Below are 7,500 nucleotides of genomic sequence, written 5' to 3'. Positions count from 1 at the left end.
CCGTGAAGGGCGGGGAAGCCCCATCCTCCCTCGGCCCGCGCAAGGCGAGACCTTCACTTTCATTACGCCTTTAGGTTTCGTACAGCCCAATGACTCGCGCACATGTTAGACTCCTTGGTCCGTGTTTCAAGACGGGTCGTGAAATTGTCCAAAGCTGAAGCGCCGCTGACGGGAGCGATTATTCCGCCCGAGAGCATCCCGAGCCAACAGCGGCGCGGGTCCGGGGCCGGGCCAGGTAGGTCCGTCATCCGGGAAGAACCGCGCGCGCTTGCCGGGAGCCCGAGCGCCCAAAGGGGCGAATCGACTCCTCCAGATATACCGCCGGGCAGCCAGCCAGGACACCGGGGCTCTGCCCAACAGACGCGAACCGAGGCCCGCGGAAGGACAGGCTGCGCACCCGGGCCGTAGGCCGGCACCCAGCGGGTCGCGACGTCCTACTAGGGGAGAAGTGCGGCCCACCGCACACCGGAACGGCCCCACCCCGCGGCGAGTGGAAAGGCAACCGGACACGACCCCGCCGCGGATTGCTCCGCGCGGGCGGCCGGCCCCATCTGCCGAGGGCGGAGGCCAGTGGCCGGATGGGCGTGAATCTCACCCGTTCGACCTTTCGGACTTCTCACGTTTACCCCAGAACGGTTTCACGTACTTTTGAACTCTCTCTTCAAAGTTCTTTTCAACTTTCCCTCACGGTACTTGTTCGCTATCGGTCTCGTGGTCATATTTAGTCTCAGATGGAGTTTACCACCCACTTGGAGCTGCACTCTCAAGCAACCCGACTCGAAGGAGAGGTCCCGCCGACGCTCGCACCGGCCGCTACGGGCCTGGCACCCTCTACGGGCCGTGGCCTCATTCAAGTTGGACTTGGGCTCGGCGCGAGGCGTCGGGGTAGTGGACCCTCCCAAACACCACATGCCACGACAGGCGGCAGCCTGCGGGGTTCGGTGCTGGACTCTTCCCTGTTCGCTCGCCGCTACTGGGGGAATCCTTGTTAGTTTCTTTTCCTCCGCTTAGTAATATGCTTAAATTCAGCGGGTAGTCTCGCCTGCTCTGAGGTCGTTGTACGAGGTGTCGCACGCCACACCGCCAGCCGGCTGTGCACGCTACCGAGTAAGTACCGGTATGCGAACCGCCAGGCGACGGGCGCGCATCGCACGTTTAAGGAGACGCGGCCGGCCCCACAGGCGGCCACGACACTCCCAGGTCTGCGAAGCGGGGCAAACGCCGCGCGCTTCAGTATACGTAGCCGACCCTCAGCCAGACGTGGCCCGGGAACGGAATCCATGGACCGCAATGTGCGTTCGAAACGTCGATGTTCATGTGTCCTGCAGTTCACATGTCGACGCGCAATTTGCTGCGTTCTTCATCGACCCACGAGCCGAGTGATCCACCGTCCTGGGTGATCTTTTCATAGTTTCCACCATCTCTTTCGAGACAGTTGCATAGGCGGGACTGAGGCGTGTGGCGGCCCTGTTCCAGCGTTCAGTGTCCAACGGCCTCACGGCCGATGGGCGTCGTACGGCTCCACACCGGAGCGGACAGGCAGTCGGGCGAAAGTCATTCAAAACCGGCGCCAGGCGCCAGGTGCCGCAGGCCAGCCGCTCCAGCGCTTCAGCGCTCGTACCACACAACATTGCCTTTAGTTTTGAGACGAACGCGTGGTTCCGCACGCGGCGCACGGCTACTGCGAGCCGTACAGGTAGCTGCGTGTTGCGCGACACGACACGCACATCGAAAGACATGCAGTCTAGTCGGTAATGATCCTTCCGCAGGTTCACCTACGGAAACCTTGTTACGACATTTACTTCCTCTAAATGATCAAGTTTGGTCATCTTTCCGGTAGCATCGGCAACGACAGAGTCAATGCCGCGTACCAGTCCGAAGACCTCACTAAATCATTCAATCGGTAGTAGCGACGGGCGGTGTGTACAAAGGGCAGGGACGTAATCAACGCGAGCTTATGACTCGCGCTTACTGGGAATTCCTCGTTCATGGGGAACAATTGCAAGCCCCAATCCCTAGCACGAAGGAGGTTCAGCGGGTTACCCCGACCTTTCGGCCTAGGAAGACACGCTGATTCCTTCAGTGTAGCGCGCGTGCGGCCCAGAACATCTAAGGGCATCACAGACCTGTTATTGCTCAATCTCGTGCGGCTAGAAGCCGCCTGTCCCTCTAAGAAGAAAAGTAATCGCTGACAGCACGAAGGATGTCACGCGACTAGTTAGCAGGCTAGAGTCTCGTTCGTTATCGGAATTAACCAGACAAATCGCTCCACCAACTAAGAACGGCCATGCACCACCACCCACCGAATCAAGAAAGAGCTATCAATCTGTCAATCCTTCCGGTGTCCGGGCCTGGTGAGGTTTCCCGTGTTGAGTCAAATTAAGCCGCAGGCTCCACTCCTGGTGGTGCCCTTCCGTCAATTCCTTTAAGTTTCAGCTTTGCAACCATACTTCCCCCGGAACCCAAAAGCTTTGGTTTCCCGGAGGCTGCCCGCCGAGTCATCGGAGGAACTGCGGCGGATCGCTGGCTGGCATCGTTTATGGTTAGAACTAGGGCGGTATCTGATCGCCTTCGAACCTCTAACTTTCGTTCTTGATTAATGAAAACATACTTGGCAAATGCTTTCGCTTCTGTTCGTCTTGCGACGATCCAAGAATTTCACCTCTAACGTCGCAATACGAATGCCCCCGCCTGTCCCTATTAATCATTACCTCGGGTTCCGAAAACCAACAAAATAGAACCGAGGTCCTATTCCATTATTCCATGCACACAGTATTCAGGCGGGCTTGCCTGCTTTAAGCACTCTAATTTGTTCAAAGTAAACGTGCCGGCCCACCGAGACACTCAATAAAGAGCACCCTGGTAGGATTTCAACGGGGTCCGCCTCGGGACGCACGAGCACGCACGAGGCGGTCGCACGCCTTCGGCTCGCCCCACCGGCAGGACGTCCCACGATACATGCCAGTTAAACACCGACGGGCGGTGAACCAACAGCGTGGGACACAAATCCAACTACGAGCTTTTTAACCGCAACAACTTTAATATACGCTATTGGAGCTGGAATTACCGCGGCTGCTGGCACCAGACTTGCCCTCCAATAGATACTCGTTAAAGGATTTAAAGTGTACTCATTCCGATTACGGGGCCTCGGATGAGTCCCGTATCGTTATTTTTCGTCACTACCTCCCCGTGCCGGGAGTGGGTAATTTGCGCGCCTGCTGCCTTCCTTGGATGTGGTAGCCGTTTCTCAGGCTCCCTCTCCGGAATCGAACCCTGATTCCCCGTTACCCGTTACAACCATGGTAGGCGCAGAACCTACCATCGACAGTTGATAAGGCAGACATTTGAAAGATGCGTCGCCGGTACGAGGACCGTGCGATCAGCCCAAAGTTATTCAGAGTCACCAAGGCAAACGGACCGGACGAGCCGACCGATTGGTTTTGATCTAATAAAAGCGTCCCTTCCATCTCTGGTCGGGACTCTGTTTGCATGTATTAGCTCTAGAATTACCACAGTTATCCAAGTAACGTGGGTACGATCTAAGGAACCATAACTGATTTAATGAGCCATTCGCGGTTTCACCTTAATGCGGCTTGTACTGAGACATGCATGGCTTAATCTTTGAGACAAGCATATGACTACTGGCAGGATCAACCAGGGAGCTGCGTCAACTAGAGCTGAGCAGCCGGCCGCCCGGGAGTGTGTCCCGGGGGCCCGCGCGAACACGCAAGCGTCCGCTCAATTATTCTGCAAACAGGAGGAGGCTGAGCTCCCCTGCACAACACACCTCGAAACCCTCTCAGGTCCCGGCGGCGCGCAGCGCCGTCCTAAGTACTTGGTCGGGTTCGAGAGAGGCGCAATCGCCCGGAGTTAGGCGAGTAGACGCTTTAGGTGCGACCACCCGTGCTCCCAACTGAGCTTGCCGCTGCCGACAGAGGCCCGGGAGCGTGCTGTCGTGGCATTGCCGGCGGGAGACAACACGCGCCACCTACGGTGACCGGCAGCTCCAACGCCAGCGCCACAGAAGGACAAAAGCCCCACTTGGGTGCCGAAGCGAACTCTCCCAGCACAGCGCACGCGCCAACACGTCCGCACAGCTGCGATACAAACCACCTGCGAGAACCGCTGGGGCGACCGAGCAGCAGACGGCGTCGCGGCGCCGAGCGCCGGGCGGCGGCGCATCCTCAGCGCACACAGTCCTCAATCGGACCAGCACACTGCAGATGGCCACCGCGCTTCGCACCGGGCCCGCGAGGACCTACTTTGGCCGCAAGGCGCCGCGAGCAGGGGGCCCCGGCGCGCAGCTGCGCCGCCTGCCGCGTCCGTCGGCCGGCGCGCCTGCCACTGGCCGCCCCCACCAGCCGGCTGTAGCGCGTGCGCCCACGCACCGCGCTGCCAGCACGCCGGGCGGCCCCCCCTCACCGGCCGGGGACAGTCTCACCCAGCCACCGCCGCGTATCGCCTCACACCCAGATCCCCTTTCACGTTCGTGGGCATGGTGGGTATCCCTGAAACAACCAGTTAATAGCTCGACCGATCGTCGCCAACACTGATTCACCTCTAGCGAGAACAACCGCACCACAACGGGTTACCTGTTGTTCATTTGCGTAACGTCACCAGCAAACGTAGACGTCCATCGCCATTTGCAACGAGTATTGCATGCCTGTGTCAGGTGTCACAACACACTACGTCTGCCCACATAGACGCAACAACATGTGCACGCCTCGAGAACACGTGGAAGGTAGCCCCCGTACGTATGCGGTGTCCATTGCGCGAACGACTGTCAGCCGGCCTCTGCAGGATGTCGCAGATGTGGAACGCGGTGCAACATGCTATCACGGTGTGTGAGAAGAGACGACTACGTCCGAATACACGCTCCACTACATCAACAGACTGCTCATGCTGATCGCCATCGAGGGCGTCCGTTCCTCCCACACGTCTGAATGGCGTACCACACTGCAATCCAGCTCTTATAGGGAGACGACACGTAGCTGCGTGCACAATATTTGGACTGTATGGTCTGCCGTTGCTAGGCGCAGTCGTCGTACGGTCACACATGTGCCACGATGTATCATTCAGTACATACGGACCAATGTGCAGTACAGTTTGTGGGTTTTGCGTACATCGGCGGACAGGTGACAGGCCGTACCACAACGTAGGCTGAGTACGTCGGCATGCGAAGGGCATTGAACATGCAAACTTCTCAACGACCAGCTTGCGAAGGCAGGGGGGAAGGGGGGGGGGGCATGTACGTCCTGCTGCTATCCACATTACAGTGTATAGCAGGAGCATGTGGAAAGTCAGCAACACCTGCAAGGTGTTTAACATGACGCGATACACAGGGGACCGGGCAGTGCGAATAGCGAACTATATTGCGAGGGTTGCGGTTAGGCAACACTACACTAATTTAACGAGTTGCATAACAATTACAGAGCAGGTTAAGGCGCAATATAGGTTAGGTTAAGGCACAACATGGGTTACGTTAAAGCACAACATGGGTTACGTTAAAGCACAACATGGGTTACGTTAAAGCACAACATGGGTTACGTTAAAGCACAATTTAGGTTACGTTAAAGCACAATTTAGGTTACGTTGAAGCACAATTTAGGTTACGTTGAAGCACAATTTAGGTTACGTTGAAGCACAATTTAGGTTACGTTGAAGCACAATTTAGGTTACGTTGAAGCACAATTTAGGTTACGTTGAAGCACAAATTAGGTTACGTTGAGGCACAAATTAGGTTACGTTGAGGCACAAATTAGGTTACGTTGAGGCACAAATTAGGTTACGTTGAGGCACAAATTAGGTTACGTTGAGGCACAAATTAGGTTACGTTGAGGCACAATATGGGTTAGGTTGAGGCACAATATGGGTTAGGTTGAGGCACAATATGGGTTAGGTTGAGGCACAATATGGGTTAGGTTGAGGCACAAATTGGGTTAGGTTGAGGCACAATATGGGTTAGGTTAAGGCACAATATGGGTTAGGTTAAGGCACAATATGGGTTAGGTTAAGGTACAATATGGGTTAGGTTAAGGTACAATATGGGTTAGGTTAAGGTACAATATGGGTTAGGTTAAGGTACAATATGGGTTAGGTTAAGGTACAATATTGGTTAGGTTAAGGCACAATATGGGTTAGGTTAAGGCACAACATGGGTTAGGTTAAGGCACAACATGGGTTAGGTTAAGGCACAACATGGGTTAGGTTAAGGCACAACATGGGTTAGGTTAAGGCACAACATGGGTTAGGTTAAGGCACAATATGGGTTAGGTTAAGGCACAACATGGGTTAGGTTAAGGCACAATATGGGTTAGGTTAAGGCACAACATGGGTTAGGTTAAGGCACAACATGGGTTAGGTTAAGGTACAATATGGGTTAGGTTAAGGTACAATATGGGTTAGGTTAAGGTACAATATGGGTTAGGTTAAGGTACAATATGGGTTAGGTTAAGGTACAATATGGGTTAGGTTAAGGTACAATATGGGTTAGGTTAAGGTACAATATGGGTTAGGTTAAGGTACAATATGGGTTAGGTTAAGGTACAATATGGGTTAGGTTAAGGTACAATATGGGTTAGGTTAAGGTACAATATGGGTTAGGTTAAGGCACAACATGGGTTAGGTTAAGGCACAACATGGGTTAGGTTAAGGCACAACATGGGTTAGGTTAAGGCACAACATGGGTTAGGTTAAGGCACAACATGGGTTAGGTTAAGGCACAACATGGGTTAGGTTAAGGCACAACATGGGTTAGGTTAAGGCACAACATGGGTTAGGTTAAGGCACAACATGGGTTAGGTTAAGGCACAACATGGGTTAGGTTAAGGCACAACATGGGTTAGGTTAAGGTACAATATGGGTTAGGTTAAGGCACAACATGGGTTAGGTTAAGGCACAACATGGGTTAGGTTAAGGCACAACATGGGTTAGGTTAAGGCACAACATGGGTTAGGTTAAGGCACAACATGGGTTAGGTTAAGGCACAACATGGGTTAGGTTAAGGCACAACATAGGTTAGGTTAAGGCACAACATAGGTTAGGTTAAGGCACAACATAGGTTAGGTTAAGGCACAACATACGTTAGGTTAAGGCACAACGTAGGTTAGGTTAAGGCACAACGTAGGTTAGGTTAAGGCGCAATGTAGGTTAGGTTAAGGTACGATATAGCTGAGGTTAAGGTACAATATCGCTTAGGTTAAGGTACACATTGTTGTAGGGAAAGGTGTATTGGGGGGGGGGGGCGGCAGGTTCGTTGATAGTGATTATCGTAAGTGCATGCCTGCGGGATCATCCGATTTGTCACGTCAGGATGCACTTGTGGCTCATGACAGGCGGCGCTCCGATTCCAAGGTTATGGCAGATGTGTGTCTTTCATTCCTGCCATTGTTTGTGTACTGTGACAGGAGGCAGTATTGTGATGTTGGGTGCACCCCTGTGTAGGACATGTGTGGGTGTTCGTGGCTTAACTGAGCAATGGCGGATGTCGGAAGGGTGGGA

The 7,500-nt window shown here is 54.0% G+C and overlaps 3 non-coding genes across 3 annotated transcripts in view; all 3 read right to left on the bottom strand.

Annotated features, from left to right (window-relative positions):
- The window catches only part of LOC126433891 (large subunit ribosomal RNA), a 4,223-nt gene extending 3,167 nt beyond the window's left edge, over positions 1 to 1,056 (bottom strand). The window contains exon 1 of the ribosomal RNA XR_007578832.1: positions 1 to 1,056. This exon is cut by the window's left edge and continues 3,167 nt beyond it. This is a non-coding gene — a ribosomal RNA (large subunit ribosomal RNA).
- Positions 1,057 to 1,244: 188 nt separating this feature from the next.
- On the bottom strand, positions 1,245 to 1,399 carry LOC126433879 (5.8S ribosomal RNA). The gene has a single exon (XR_007578821.1). It is a non-coding gene; the product is annotated as a 5.8S ribosomal RNA (ribosomal RNA).
- Positions 1,400 to 1,752: 353 nt separating this feature from the next.
- Positions 1,753 to 3,661, bottom strand: LOC126433880 (small subunit ribosomal RNA). Its single transcript, XR_007578822.1, has one exon. It is a non-coding gene; the product is annotated as a small subunit ribosomal RNA (ribosomal RNA).
- Between the last annotated feature and the right edge of the window lie 3,839 nt (positions 3,662 to 7,500).

This window comes from Schistocerca serialis, unplaced genomic scaffold (assembly GCF_023864345.2).
Source record: "Schistocerca serialis cubense isolate TAMUIC-IGC-003099 unplaced genomic scaffold, iqSchSeri2.2 HiC_scaffold_1175, whole genome shotgun sequence".
In the NCBI taxonomy this organism is placed as follows: domain Eukaryota; kingdom Metazoa; phylum Arthropoda; class Insecta; order Orthoptera; family Acrididae; genus Schistocerca; species Schistocerca serialis.
The sequence above is the reverse complement of the archived record's forward strand: the minus strand, read 5'-3'. Positions and strand labels throughout refer to the sequence as shown.